At 43.8% G+C, this 13,880-nt stretch overlaps 4 non-coding genes across 4 annotated transcripts; 1 reads left to right on the top strand and 3 right to left on the bottom strand.

Annotated features, from left to right (window-relative positions):
• Nucleotides 1-4,191: 4,191 nt before the first annotated feature.
• TRNAA-AGC lies at nt 4,192-4,263 on the bottom strand. Its single transcript has one exon. It is a non-coding gene; the product is annotated as a tRNA-Ala (tRNA).
• A 4,142-nt stretch (nt 4,264-8,405) lies between these two features.
• TRNAR-CCG lies at nt 8,406-8,478 on the bottom strand. Its single transcript has one exon. It is a non-coding gene; the product is annotated as a tRNA-Arg (tRNA).
• A 1,141-nt stretch (nt 8,479-9,619) lies between these two features.
• Nucleotides 9,620-9,692, top strand: TRNAK-UUU. Its single transcript has one exon. It is a non-coding gene; the product is annotated as a tRNA-Lys (tRNA).
• A 3,830-nt stretch (nt 9,693-13,522) lies between these two features.
• On the bottom strand, nt 13,523-13,594 carry TRNAA-UGC. Its single transcript has one exon. It is a non-coding gene; the product is annotated as a tRNA-Ala (tRNA).
• Between the last annotated feature and the right edge of the window lie 286 nt (nt 13,595-13,880).

The raw sequence follows: 13,880 nt of genomic DNA, 5'->3' as shown, positions 1-13,880 counted from the left end.
AGGCAACAGACCCCTAGTATTTCTTGGTGAGTGAGTGGAAGTTGGCCCAAGGTGAGGTGGCACTTAGCAAAACCTTTGCCATGCAAACGTTTAAAACATTATTTGAAAGAACTAGCTCACGCTCATTTTATTCCATATTAAATCGACTTCCACAGGAAATTTACACAAAATGTGTACTAGAAGACACTCTCTAACTCCCCACCACCCCCTCAACCAAAACACCTAACTAAAGTAAAATCTCAGAAACCTTGCAAACAGCAGATTTAGATTCCTTACCTTTTACATTTCCTCACTGAACTTCACTTTTCTGTTCTTGTTATTAAATGAATTAACAACACCTCATGTAACACCATACTGACATCCCAGATGTGGCCAAAGGTGTTTGGGTGAAAATAAGAAGAGATATATAAGTTGCTTGTATTTAACAAAACAAGCAAACAGAAACCACTTATTTAGAAATCAGCACAAACTACTGAATATCATTGCTCTGCACTTCGTTTTCTGTGCTAGTTGAGTGTATGTACAAAAATTGTTCCTTATTTCTTTACCAAAGACTTTGCAAGATAACTTTTGTATTAGAAGACGGCTTTCTAAAACATGAAGTCAACATTTTTTAAATAGTGTCTAATTTCCCTCATTTGGAGAAACTAAAAGCTGACTCCTAGTTCATTCAAGATCACAAGAAAGCAGGAATCTGTCAGAAGCTCAGCTTCCTCTGGATTCAAACCCTGGACAGATGCTCAAACCAGCCAAGCCACAAAGCCCCTTCCCACCAGGGCCATCTCTGGGCTGTCTCCACTCAAGTATGTTGCAATGCTGCTGTCTAAACCATTTCAGGGCAAAGATTCAATGAATAAGTTTTCTTTCTCTTTTTTTCTCTTTTTCTTTCATTCTCTAGACTCCTGATACGGGCGAGTAGACAAAAGAGTGAAAAATAGCTTAGGCCACCTTTTTCCATTTTGCCAACCATGGATTCTCAGAGTATTTTTCCTTTTGCTCTTCATTATCCTCACTCTATTTGGCGTGCAGCCCTTCTACTCCCTTAGTGAATCTCTCAGGCAGCTGTCAAAAGCCATGAGACATCAGAAGTTCCCATAAAGAACACTCTGGTCACTGTAACCCATGAGAGAATCCATATTTTGGATGCATGTTTCCAGGAGAAGGGAGTATCTGAACCCTAGTACTGTGAAACCTCAGCCATGATATGCATGCCCATGTTAACTCAAGTGCCCTCAGCTGGAACTCTGAATGTGTTGCTCCTTCTCTTGGTAACCTCCTCCGGATGGCAGATTTCCCACATCATCACATCAAGGGGCCTGTACCTCCAATGCTTCTGGCTATGAACCCCAACTGGAAATGCTAGAAGAAAGGTAAAAAAGAGCAGAACCTGAAAAGTTTCCTGGGGAATTTAGATCCAGATGGAAAGAGAAAACGGTTTCCAAATAAAAAACACTAAGTATATGTTGCTGGAAACAGTCTCTCTAACAAACTCTGGAGCCCGGCAAAATTGGGTCAGTGGCTTTGTCTTGGTGACTTCGCCAGTTTTGTTTCTGAGATCCACAAATATGCATAAGAGGGGTATTAATATTTCAGAGGCTGAGCAAGAAAGGCTAAGAGAATTAACTTCTATAACAACTTTTCCACCCCCACCCAATGCTCTTGGACATATACTCGAACCTCAGTCATCCCAGAGGTATACTGAATAGATGCTTTCCTCCTGTTGCCAAAATCTGTGGTGACCAAATATGAGCGTTAGGAGTAATTCTAGATCATTGTGTCTTCTCTTTCGCTTTTTCTCACAAGGCAAATCTGTATTTTTCTGAATACTGGAATCAATTATATATCAACGCTTTTATTCCTCCCTTGCTCCTCCCCTTCCAAAAAAAAAGCCTGAGTGAAGCTCAGTTGGCTCTGGAAAGTCCCTAAAATAAACCCTTTTAAAAAAGTTGTTTCTTATCTGCTTGGGTCTTAATTGCAGCATGCAGATGGGACCTAGTTCCCTGACCAGGGATGGAACCTGGCCCCCCTGCACTGGGAGTAGAGAGTCCTAGCTCCTGGATCACCAGGGAAGTCCCCAAAGTGAGATGACTTGTAAAACTAAGTTGGTGAATAATATAGGCAGCCTGAAGAGACCCACTAACACAGAGATAAACAGTTTTAGACTAGAATACAATGGTTCCCAAACCTGGGAACTGTGGGATGACTTCATAAATATATGTATTCCCATCTCTACCTTATGGCCCCTGAGCTCAAAGAATCATGGGATAGGGGTGCAGGTGATTATTTTGTTGCTTATCTAGGTTTGAGAACTGTTAACCCAGACAGTTAACAGTTTGAACTTTTGAACCGTGGTATTAGATAAAACTCTTGAGAGTCCCTTGGACTGCAAGGATATCAAAGCAGTCAATCCCAAAGGAAATCAATCCTGAACGTTCATTGGAAGGACTGATGCTGAAGCTGAAGCTCCAATACTTCCGGCCATCTGATGTGAAGAACTGACTCATTTGAAAAGACCCTGATGCTGCGAAAGATTGAAGGCAGGAAAAGGGGACGACAGAGGATGAGATGGTTGGAGGGCATCACCGACTCCGTGGACATGAGTTGGAGCAAGCTCGGGGAGTTGGTGATGGATAGGGAAGCCTGACGTGTTACAGTCCCTGGGGTCGAAGAGTCAGACGCGACTGAACAACAGCCGAGATAGTGGAGCTGCGGGAACTGACGTGAGCTGCGGGGAAACAAGTAGCCAGGAGAAAGCGGCGAAGCGGAAAGAAAAGGGCAGGAGGGCAGGTAAAGTGAAGGAGAAGGTGGAGCAGTAGGTGATGAAGACGGGGGTTGAGGAGGGGTATGGGGAGGCCGGTGGCTGTGGTTGGGGAGACAGAAAAGAGGAAAGGGCCAAAGAAAGCTTGGGACTACGTCTTTACTACGCCCACTATTTGGTTGACCCGGGAGGTAATTTGCACCTGTGTTGCCTCTGTGTCTTCTGCTCCCTCTAGGGGTGCAGGAAACCAGAAGGTTCTCTTCCTCCTAAGGGAGGCGGCTTAAAAACGTTTGTGCCACAGAAAGGCCCAACCCATATTGCCTAAGACTCGCTTTGAGAAGGACTAGCTGCTCTTTCCAACACGGAAATAACTTTTTTCAACCATGGATTTTGGAAGCCTCTAAGTTTCGTGAGAAGTCTCTTTCCCATGGACAGTATCTTAAATACTCTTTCACCGAAAAAAACCCTGGGAGCACAGCGCTCCATGACTGATGATTCAACCGACATTTTGCTGCCCAACCAAAGTTCAGTGTGTGGCGAGAGTGTATGGGCAAGTGGGAAAAGAAGGTCGAAAAGGAAAATTTTCTCTGGATCCTGAAGTCTGTTCATTGACACACGCACAGCCGAGGGGGTGTTGGGGCAGGGGCGGGGAGTAATCTAAAGGAATTTTTCCAAAGGCCCCTTTCCGCTTTCTCTTTCAGTGTTTTTCTTCTTCCCTGCTTCTACAATCCGGGATACTGAGATTCGATCCCTGGGTTGGGAAGATCCCCTGGAGAAGGGAATGGCAACCCACTCCAGTACTCTTGCCTGGAAAAACCCATGGATGGAAGAGCCTGGTGGGCTACAGTCCGTGGGGTCGCAAAGAGTCGGACATGACTGAGCGACTTTCTTTTCTTAGTAAAAAAATGAAGTTAAGAAGAATGGACCGTGCATGGCGTGCTTGGTCCTCCGCCTTCAAGGAGACCGATTCTGAGCGAGCCGTTCTTGTACTTCAACGTCACTTGGTTCCTGGCTTTTATTGCACTGAAGTAACCTGATTGGGAGATCCAAGGAATGTCAAGCCCCATGATTAAATGTTGCTGCTAAGTCGCTTCAGTCGTGTCCGACTCTGTGCGACCCCATAGACCGCAGCCCACCAGGCTTCCCCGTCCCTGGGATTCTCCAGGCAAGAACACTGGAGTGGGTTGCCATTTCCTTCTCCAATGCATGAAAGTGAAAAGTGAAAGTGAAGTCGCTCAGTCGTGTCCGACTCTTCGCGACCCCGTGGACTGCACCCTACCAGGCTCCTCCGCCCATGGGATTTTCCAGGCAAGAGTACTGGAATGGGGCGCCATCGCCTTCTCCGATTAAATGTTACACAAGTTAAAAAGGTGTACGCACAGAAACCCCCGCGGGGGTAGAACCTCAACAGTGTGGGAGGCGCACGGAACTTGTGGAGGTGCTGGGGATTGAACCCAGGGCCTCGTGCATGCTAAGCACGCGCTCTACCACTGAGCTACACCCCCTTGCGTAAGAGCACTAGGATACTGTCCCTTGTTATTTTTTTTAAATCACTGTAGGAAGGTGTTGGTAAGATCAGTTCAGTCGCTCAGTGGTGTCCGACTCTTTGCGACCCCATGAATCGCAGCACGCTAGGCCTCCCTGTCCATCATCAAATCCCGGAGTTTACCCAAACTCATGTCCATCGAGTTGGTGATGCCATCCAGCCATCTCATCTTCTGTCGTTCCCTTCTCCTCCTGCCCCCAATCCCTCCCAGCATCAGGGTCTTTTCCAATGAGTCAACTCTTCGCATGAGGTGCCCAAAGTACTGGAGTTTCAGCTTTAGCATCATTCCTTCCAAAGAAATCCCAGGGCTGATCTCCTTCAGAATGGACTGGTTGGATCTTCTTGCAGTCCAAAGGACTCTCAAGAGTCTTCTCCAACCCCACAGTTCTAAAGCATCAATTCTTTAGCTCTCAGCCTTCTTCACAGTCCAACTCTCACATCCATACATGACCACAGGAAAAACCATAGCCTTGATTAAACGGACCTTTGTTGGCAAAGTAATGCCTCTGCTTTTGAATATGCTATCTAGGTTGGTCATAAGTTTCCTTCCAAGGAGTAAGCGTCTTTTAATTTCATGGCTGCAATCACCATCTGCAGTGATTTTGGAGCCCCCCAAAATAAAGTCTGACACTTTCCAATCTTTCCCCATCTATTTCCCATGAAGTGATGGGACCAGATGCCATGATCTTCGTTTTCTGAATGTTGAGCTTTAAGCCAACTTTTTCACTCTCCTCTTTCATTTTCATCAAGAGGCTTTGTAGTTCCTCTTCACTTTCTGCCATAAGGGTGGTGTCATCTGCATATTTGAGGTTATTGATATTTCTCCTGGCAATCTTGATTCCAGCTTGTGCTTCTTCCAGCCCAGCGTTTCTCATGATGTACTCTGCATATAAGTTAAATAAGCAGAGTGACAAAGTACAGCCTTGACGTATTCCTTTTCCTATTTGGAACCAGTCTGTTGTTCCATGTCCAGTTCTAACTGTTGCTTCCTGACCTGCATACAGGTTTCTCAAGAGGCAGGTCAGGTGGTCTGGTATTCCCATCTCTTTCAGAATTTTCCAGTTTATTGTGATCCACACAGTCAAAGGCATAGTCAATAAAGCGGAAATGGCAAGATAAACTCCTCCATTATTTTCAGTTCTTCCATTTCTGAAACCTCTGGGCTGACTCTTGTCTTAACGGCTAGGGCAGGAGAAAGAGAAATTTATTCTGGACCGAAAAGCCTTTAGATCTTTCCACAATCCTCTTCCCCATCAAGGGTGGTTTTCCCAACTGCCTCTAGTGCCAGTGCCAGTCCACCACGAGGGAGAGTCCCAGAACTGAATCTTCTGTTATGTCATCAGATCTTCCCTTCTTTAGAAAGTCTTCCCCTGCCCACAGCTACCAAAAAGACGCAAAAAGTAGTACTTGGAATAAAAAGACGCGTTCCCGGAGTACAGCCGCGGGGACGTTGGTACAGGTGTGAATTAAAGACAAGAGGTGAATTAATTCACAGTACTTGACCGAAACAAAGAGTGAGGAGTATGTGTCTCAGGCAGTCTGTAGTCTTGCAAACTCCTGCATTCAGCACCTGGACTTGGAATATGACAGCGACTTTGTTACCACGACGCTACAGCTTTGATTTTATAGACAGTACAAGAGAGGCCGCGGACAGAGGAAAGAGGAGAAATGTGAGCGCTCCTGTTGTAGCATCTCTCAGGTCAAATTATTTGCGCATAGAGGAGAGCGCAAGGGAAGCTGCGCGCAACCTGTGAAACAGATTCGCTTTTCCTAAAACGTTCCAAAGCTTGACAAATCAGCAAATTTCATCAGTCCCCAAGGCGCAGAAGGTCAACACTTTAGGCAAACATAGGTGCCATTGTTAATCTACAATTTTTGGACAAAGATCCCAAACCTTCTGGCAGGGGAGGGAATGGGGAAGAGAAAATAGGTGCCCGGATGGGTTATATTATTACCATCCTGGAAAGACGAGCGGTTGGGAAGTGGAATCAGCAGAGGGAAGGTTGGAGAAGGGAGAGTGACTTGGTTCTTGGAGGGGAAAAGGATAAAGCTGATGGGGGGCAGAAAAGAGAAAGAGAGGCAAGCAGAAGAAGGAGACAGAAGAGGATCGTTTGGAGATGGGTCTCAATGGAGAGGCGCAGAGGTGGAAAGTGCCCAAGCGAAGCTTCGCTGCTGCACTTTCTGCAAGCCCTCGGGAAGAGAAGGCTCCTTCCTAAGCCAAGTGGTTTGAAAGACTGTCTCACAAAAAGATATGTCCCGTTTTGACCAAGATTTTATGATTCCGAGCGTGCTTTGCTACACTTTCTGTCGCGGCAAGCACAGGTTGAGCATTTTCGAGGGCCCACCTGTGGTTGCGTGTATCTGGAGCAGTAGCCCCGGTATCCGAGGTTTCGGAAAGGCGACGTTGTTCGTATCCCCAGAGGGCAGCAGCTTCGAATTTAGAAACGGATTCCAGCTGCGGTTCTGTGCTTGGGCATTTCAACTGGCATCAACAGATTTTAGCATGTTTGGTTTTAAAATACAAAGGAAAGAATGGAGAGGGAGGTGGGGTTAAGTAGTAGCTAAATGTTTTGGGTTTAAATAGTAATAAATTCCCACTGAAACCATCGTATTCTCGGGTAGCTCAGTTGGACCCGCATCAGGACCTTAGTCGGAGGACCCAGGATTCAAGACCCCGTTCTGGTGTAGATTCTTTCACTTTCCCCATAATTTCATACATACACAAAAAAGCTACTGAACCCTGCTTTCGTTTGGAGCCCGTTACTAGTCATATGCTTATTCTTTTGTTCTAGCCTCTATTGAAGGTTTCTTTAAAATCTTCATAGAAATCAGACAGTGACATAGGTTCTATTCATCACTCTCTTGTTGAATGTGGGTGCTAACCACTACAAGAGCCCTGTTAGAAATTTGCTCTCTGCAGCAAAACCTTTGCTGTAAATCCTTTTTAACACTCTCTTCTTTTGTAAGTCTAAAAGAGAGATCATTTTTGTTTTATAAAAAGTTTAAATTTGAACTTAGATATAAAGAAAAATAGAGAGGACACTGCGGAAAGTTTCCCTATACTCTGCACTCAGTTTCCGTAGTAGGATGATACAGTGGCCAAATTAATGAACTAAAATTGAAGATAGAATCCATAATCTTTTCAGATTGCCTTAGTTTTGCCTAGTACAACTTTTCTTTTCCAGGATATTGAACCAGCAATGCTAGAGAGGATCTAGTCTAATGATTTTTAAATTGGTGAAATTTATCTCAGGGGACTTCCTCTTGCCAACTGTGAGGTTTCTCAAAACCATCCAAAAATGACACTGATTTTTTTTTTTTTTAAAGAATATCTAGGGAAAGCTGATTTTTAATGTTGAGCAGTTGACTTCCTTCTGCATCACAGGCAGATTCTTTACCACGTGAGCCACCACCCTTCCACATACAAGGTCACGTGTAAAAACCCCTGTATCTCCGTGTGTTTTCTCTACTCTGTAACCAAATTCTTCTTGCTGCACCTTTTCATTCATTTTCTCATGAGTTCCTTGCTCATATAACAAGAAAACCAATGATCCAATGCATTGCTTTTGCAGCTGTTCCAAATACTAGAGGCTTTGGTTCCATGTAAGGTGGCTATTTTGGCAAAAGGAGGATAGAATGGAAGAGGGAAAAGGGAGGGAAAAGTCTATCTTAAATCTCCACCAGGAAAAAGAGGTCCAGGGTAGTCCCTGGCGGTTCAGTGGTTAGGACTGCACTGCTTTCACTGATGAGGATGCAGGTTCAATCCCTGGGTGGAGAATTATGATCCTACAATAAGAAAAAGAGACCTACCCCAACTTTAAGGGGAAATTAACCTTCATTTCTACCACTTCTAGAGAAGGATTCTGAGCAAGAAAATTCAGGGTCATTATGGTATCAATAACTATACACGCCTTAGTACTTCACTACGAGGTATTATTTGGTGATTAGACACCAATGACGAAATGCAAGGTTATCAGTAATTAATGGGTATGCTAATTTGGCTTTTTAAAGACGCTTGTCCCATTTCAGGTTTTCTTTTCAAGGTCAGCCTTTAGAGGTCAAATGAAAACAGATTCCGCTTCTTGTCTGACAAGAAACGAGCGACCACGAAGGGACTCGAACCCTCAATCTTCTGATCCGGAATCAGACGCCTTATCCATTAGGCCACGCGGCCGATTGATGAAGTCATGTTTTCAAATTTGAAAGCTGAAACATGGCACGTTTCTATTTTCAAATTTCTAATTTCAATTAAAGGACGATTTCATTGATAACATTTCCACCCCAAAGGGCATAAAACTGCATCAAATCCCTGAAAATAATTACTTAAAATTAATAAATGGTAAGGCAATCAGAAGTGATGCAACCTTTGAAGGCTGTCTTGCCTAAGTCACTGAAAATGATGATGCAATTTCGACCGAAAAAAACGAGCCAAGAACTGAAGTCTGCAATGAAGGAGTGATGACAGCATAAGGAAAGGGAGCTTCAGAACTTGGTATGTTCTGACCTGTTCTATTGCAAAGACACAGAGGCACATCCTCCAAGGAGAAAAACCTGTAAGTTCAAACAGAAGAGTAGGAGCTAGGGCCTGGACTGAATGAGTCTGAAGAAACACCTTCTGCTGTTTCCTATGAAATTGTTTTAGTTCAATCCTTTTCCTTCTAGAAATGGGTTCAATGAGAAACATTAGATTAGATAATGGTCCCTTGTTGTTTTCCTGTGTGGAGAGACTGTTGGTTCTAGTAGAAGCTGAAGAGTGGAAATCCACACCACGTTGGGCCTGGCCAGCAAGAGCTGTTACACTTGGTTCTCAGCCTCCCATCAACTAACTCCAAGACCCCCGCTTGCCAAAGGAATGCTTGAAGGCAGTTTCAACCACCAGCAGAAAGGGACCTGTTACAGAACATTTTCTTGCGTCTTCAAATTCCTTCTTCAACTCTCTTTCTGCCTACAAAGGCTGCAAGAAAGATGTCAAGACAATGAAGAGGGATACAAACAGAAATAGTGTGAGTGCTGTCTGGAGAAATTTAGATGAAGGACTTGGCAAGAAATGAAACTCTCTGTGTCTAGCAAAATGGTCTGAAACCCAGCAATGCTTTGTCTAGGAGACACAGCATCTCTGGTTCTGAAAACCTAGAGAAGGAGGACAAAGAAGAGAAGAGGAAGGAAAATGTTCGTGATGATTGCAACATCTCTCTCAAAGAGAATCTTTTTAGCACTGAGGAAAATTCAAGAAATCTGACTTGGGAACTAAAACCTGAAAGATAAATTGGCCAAATGTGCAAAGATAATTACTCAGGGAAAGCCTAGTAGCAAGAGCCTGGATAGCTCAGTCGGTAGAGCATCAGACTTTTAATCTGAGGGTCCAGGGTTCAAGTCCCTGTTCAGGCGTGCAATCCTCTATATTTTATCTTTATTCACACAGTAATGAGGTCAGGGAAAAGATGCCCTGCTTTGTATGAGTATGCATGCATGCTCAGTTGTGTCCAACTCTTTGCAATCCTATTGAAATTTTGCCCGTTGCTTTACAAGAATGAAATGATTGTTTGATGAATTTACCAACCCTAAGGGAAAGTCTTGGGAAAATGTTCAGACTACAGACTGCAGACCCGAAGGTTTGGATTTTATGTAGTGTTTAGAAGAGAGTCTCTTTTTTCAACTGACCGGGGCGGGGGAATCAACCAAGACTTCTGAACTCTAATAACAAAGATAAAGTCTTAAAACCAGAAACACAAGACACTTCAGCCAGCCATATAGAAAATCAACTCAAATGACAGCAGCTACATCAGAAATGATAGAGGTTAGAAAGAATGGCACATTTTCCAAGTGCTTACAGAATGGAATTGTCAGTCCAGAATACTATATCCAGGGAAAATATCCTTCAAAAATGGAGAAGACAACAAGATAGTCTCAGATAAAGGAAAACTAAGGTAATTTGCTGCCAATGAATTACCTTAAAATAATGGCTACAGTAAGTTCTCCAAACAGAAAATAAATGATAAGAGAAAAAATATTGGATATCAGGAAGCAAACAAAAAAGCAAAAAACATGGTGAGTACAGTAAACTTTCCTTGTCTTGAGTTTTCTTAATTATGTTTGAAACAAAAGTATAACAGTTTTGAAGCAAAAGTATAACTCTGTTGTGGTTCTAAGTATATGTGAAAGAAATGCTTAAGACAATTATATTACAAATGAGGAAAAGTAAAGTGACAAAAAGGAAGGTGAGGTTGCTACATTTCACTTGAACTGGGAAAATGGTGACACCAGTACACTCTGATAAGTTACATATCTATAATGGAATTCTTAGAGTAACTACTTTTAAAAACATCTGCACAAAGAATACAATAGAAAGAGTATAGATAAATGAATATGAAATTCTAAAATATGTACAAGTGGTCCACAAAAAGGCAAGAAAAAGGAACAAAAACTAAAAATAACAGAGAACAAACAAAACAAAAAATTAAAATTCCAGACTTAAGCCCTACATACCAATAATTACATTAAATGTAAATAGTCTAAGGGCACCAATTAAATTCACAGGGTAGATTAGAAAATATGATCAAACTGTAAGCTGTCTATTTATAAAAATATTTACCTCAAATATATCCTGTAAATATATAAGCAGTTTGAAATTAAGAGGATTTAAAAAAATATGTCATGCAAATGTTAATCAAAAGAAAGCAGTAGCTGTATCAGTATCAGATAAAGTAAACTTTATAACAAAGAAAAGACAAAGGAGGACTTTACATGATAAAAGTGCCCATACACCAAGAAGGGCATAGCAATTCAAAATATGTATGCACCAAACCACAGAGCTGAAAAATATGTGAAGAAGGAGAAACAAAAACAAAAACCTGATAGAGCTGAAAGGGAAAATAGGCAAATTTACCAATAAAGTTAGAGACTTCAGTGTCTCTCTCAGAATAACTAATGGAACAACTAAACAGAAAATGACCAAGGATATAGAAAAACTCAGCCACCAGAATCCAATCAACATAAGTTCATCCAATACCAGCAGAATACAGACACTTTTCAAATCCATCAAATATCCAAGATAGAACATATCCTGGGACATAAAACAAACCTCAGCAAATTTAATAAACTTGAAGGATACAGTGTGCTCTATGACCACAGTGGAATCGAACCAAAAGTCACAGAAAGATGAGGCAGATTTTCAAACAGTTGAAAGCTAAACAACACAATTCTAAATAACCCATAGAACAAAGCAGAATCTCAATGGATATAAGAAAAGAAAAAAAGTATCGTATTAATCATCTAAGTTTTCATTGAGAGAGCCAAAGGGAAAAAGAGTGAAAAAAGCCCAAAGCAAGCAGAAGGAAAAAAATAATAAAAGAACAATGTCGACGTAGTGGGGGGTTGGCGGGGGGGGGGGGGGGGGGGGGGCCGGGGGGCGGTGCAGCACCATGGTCAGGAAATCCGGTATCGGTTTGTTTCCCAAGGTCTTGTAGCTCTGGTTCCGAGATCCACAGGGTCCAAGCTGAGGACAGGAACAGACAGCAGGATGATCCAGCGATTTTTTGCCCCTCTTAGTATATCCAGTTGGAGAAGGAAATGGCAACGCACTCCAGTGTTCTTGTTCTTGCCTGGAGAATCCCAGGGACGGGGGAGCCTGGTGGGCTGCCGTCTATGGGGTCGCACAGAGTCGGACACGACTGAAGCGACTTAGCAGCAGCAGCAACAGTAGCTATATATCCAGTACTCTTGCCTGGAAAATCCCATGGACGGAGGAGTCTGGTAGGCTGCAGTCCATGCGGTCGCTAAGAGTCGGACACAACTGAGCGACTTCACTTTCACTTTTCACTTTCATGCATTGGAGAAGGAAATGGCAGCCCACTCCAGTGTTTTTGCCTAGAGAATCCCAGGGATGGGGGAGCCTGGTGGGCTGCCGTCTATGGGGTTGCACAGAGTCGGACACGATTGAAGCAACTTAGCAGCAGCAACAGTATATGCGGAATTCGGAATCCTTTACTGAACGAAAGAGCACCAGGGAGGAGATTCGGCCACTGGGCCCGACGTGCAAAATGAACTCGCCGTTTGCCAAATTATTTCTTGAGATCCCACTGTTCTCGTGGAAAGGGCAGAGCTTCCCACTTTCAGCCAAAATTTGGTGCGACAGCCAACTCAGGTACCAGCTTTGGAGGAAATTCTAAATTATCCTTGATGGGCGAAGCAAGAAATCGACCTTGTTTATCAGCTCGCCCCGTCGATTCTGAAAGTCAGCCAGGTTTGGCAGTTCTCAGCCTTTGAGACGAGCGAGCTGAGCTGCTTGGGAAAGTTAATGCCAGGAGAGCGATTAGTGTGAGTCAAGGCGAAAGAACTTGAGAGCAGAATTCAGGGAATGATAACGAAAGGCACGCTGAGACATGGTGGAGTCCGGGGCTGCCGCGGCCACAGGAAGGTGGAGGAGGAAAAAATTGGACAAACGCTTAGGTTGACAAAACATCTGGCTAGGAGGAGAGGCGGTGAGCTGCCCGTCTCTGCTGCGCTTCCTCTGGGTACATGGAAAGCTCCCAGGTCCATGCTCGATAAAAGCGAGCCTGCGGGCACTTTTCCGCAGGAAGATCCCCTTCGTTTTGCTCGATTGTCGCGGCTTTCAGAGCACTTCATTGCTCTTTCCCGGCGTCGAGTTTCTGTTTTCGGTGGATTCGGGTGGTATTGGCGGCTTCCGATCGCGGGGCAGCCGGGCCCACAGCGTCCGGATATCCACGCGACAGTGGTAGGACAAGCGGTCAAAATAGAAACAGGATCCACCTGCGTCTTTAGATTTCAGCACCAGAGGTATAGGTGAGAGTGAGTGTTTTTTTTCCTGTGTTGAGCTTGGAATGCAAGATATGAAAGGTAAGCCAGTAACCAAGTATCTTTAACTTGAAATGGTTTTCAGAAGCTCACTTAACTTCCCTTAAATAGTTTGGTGTGTCAGTTGTCAGAACTTTAATCTCAGGGCCAAGAAGTCCAGACTCCGTTCCGGTTAGAATCCCGTTCTCTGTCCCACTTGGTTTTTGTCTTCCTTCTGCTGTTGCAGTTGTCTTGGTGACGTCGAGGTTCACAGCAGGAGATGAGGGATTTCACCGAAACCCATTGGGTTATGTTTTTACTTTCTATGTGTACAGGACTCTAAGGAGGAAAAGCTTAGGAGAGTTAAATCTGTATTCCTTGAAGAGCAGTTTGAGCGTATTCCAGAGAAAAACAGAACCAATGCCTGGAGGTGCCGGGGATTGAACCCGGGGCCTCATACATGCAAAGCATGCGCTCTACCACTGAGCTACACCCCCTCACTGGCTACTTTCTTGCTAATACTTTTCTGGAAATTAATTTTGTTTCCTGAGGCTCTGGATTCCTGAGCCTCTTGACAGTAGCGTTTAATGCCAAGTTTTAGGCCGGAGACCCTCAGAAACCAAAGAAGGATATTGACACTCTAGCGTATAGAAATTGTGCCAGGGATCGAGCCCGGGGCAAGGCAAAAGATTGGAAGTTATCAGATAACCACAGGAAGTTTCCACAGTGGCCTTAAAACATGGTTGGGGTCTCCTATTACGCTGACAAGAAATCAAATCAAGT

This window comes from Bos indicus x Bos taurus, chromosome 23, assembly GCF_003369695.1.
Source record: "Bos indicus x Bos taurus breed Angus x Brahman F1 hybrid chromosome 23, Bos_hybrid_MaternalHap_v2.0, whole genome shotgun sequence".
In the NCBI taxonomy this organism is placed as follows: Eukaryota; Metazoa; Chordata; class Mammalia; order Artiodactyla; family Bovidae; genus Bos; species Bos indicus x Bos taurus.
The sequence above is the reverse complement of the archived record's forward strand: the minus strand, read 5'-3'. Positions and strand labels throughout refer to the sequence as shown.